Source organism: Myotis brandtii, unplaced genomic scaffold, assembly GCF_000412655.1.
Source record: "Myotis brandtii unplaced genomic scaffold, ASM41265v1 scaffold266, whole genome shotgun sequence".
Taxonomy (NCBI): Eukaryota; Metazoa; Chordata; class Mammalia; order Chiroptera; family Vespertilionidae; genus Myotis; species Myotis brandtii.
In genome coordinates, this window is record NW_005360124.1 from 12,212,195 (window position 1) to 12,213,939 (window position 1,745).

The window sequence follows — 1,745 nt, forward strand, 5'->3', positions numbered from 1 at the left end:
GCTGGTGGCGCTGGAACTGATTTACTCTCATCGCCCTCAGAAGAAACCAGCCCTGCTGACACCTTGATTTTGTGCTTCTAGCCTTCAGAACTGACATTTCTGCTGTTTAAGCCACCCAGTTTGTGGTGCTTTGTATGCAGCCTTAGGAAACGAATGCACTCCTGTTCATTTCTCAAGACCCAGTTCAAATGTCCCCCCAAATGTAGGTGCCTCATTCTCTTCCTAAGCTGCAGCATGTATTACGCTGTGTTACAAAGATTTTGTTATCTGCAGTGGAAGCTGAGATATCAAGCAGAGAACAAGTCTGCCTTGTCTGTATATCTGCTCAGGTGCCCTCTCTGTGCATAGCTAATGGTAGGCGCTCAGTCAATGCCCCTTGAAGGGAAGGCTAAGCAACAGCATAGCCTCATTGACATACACCTCCCAGAGGCTTGCCTACGCTGCACCTCTATGATTAGAAGAAAGAAAAAACCTAAATCTAATCTGTAGGTCACCCAGTGCCACATATACGGAAACCAGTGAACTGCACAGATGTACTCTGGGAACACAGAGCCAGTCTGAAGAGGAGCAACAGTCTGAACAGGGAGTAAGAGCAGCACATTCAGTGAACTGTGGGGAGGGAGGGAGGGCCGGGAGGCTCTCGGAAGCTCACTTCCACGAGAGGCAGAGCCGACTACAGGGAGAGAACTGGGCCCTGAAAGGAGGCACCAGGCCTTGGGTGTGGAAGGCAAACAGAGATAATGAAACAGTCTGGATCTTGCCACCTGAGCCTGTCCCAGCTCAAGCTTGTGGACTCCCATTTGGGTTCAGGAGACAGTCTGGGCTTTTGGGAAAATCAGAAAGAACTGTTCACCTAAGTCTCCACAAACACTGGGCCACAAACAGCCCTATTGTAAGCACTACATAAATATTAATGTTATTTTTATGCCAACTCAAGTTTTTCATAGGTCCAGGGTTATAGTTGAAATTGATGATGGAAGATACTTAGGAATAAACTTAACTAAAGAGGTAAAAGACGTGTACTTGGAAAACTACAGGACATTGAAAAAAGAGATAGAGGAAGACACAAACAAATGGAAGAACATACCATGTTCATGGATTGGTAGAATCAACATCATTAAAATGTCCATACTACCCAAAGCAATCTATAGATTCAATGCAATCCCCATTAAAATACCAACGGCATATTTTACAGACCTAGAACAAACTCTCCAAAAATTTTATATGGAATACAAAAAGACTCCAAATAGCCATAGCAATCCTGAAAAAGAAGAACAAAGATGAAGGTATCACAATACCAGATTTCAAGCTATATTACAAAGCCACTGTTCTCAAAACTGCCTGGTACTGGCATAAGAACATATAGATCAATGGAACAGCACAGAGAACCAAGAAATTGACCCAAGCCATTATGCTCATTTAATATTTGACAAAGGAGGCAAGAGCACACAATGGAGTCAAGACAGTCTCTTCAATAAATGGTGTTGGGAAAATTGGACAGATACATGCAAAAGAAAAATAAATAAAACTAAACCACCAACTTACACCATACACAAAAGTAAACTCAAAATGGATAAAGAACTTAAATGTAATACAGGAAACCATAAAAATATTAGAAGAATCCATGGGCAGCAAAATATAAGATATATCTCATAGCAATATGTTTACAGATACATCTCCTAGGACAATGGAAACTAAGGAGAAAATAAACAAATGGACTACATCAAAATAAAAAGCTTCTGCAC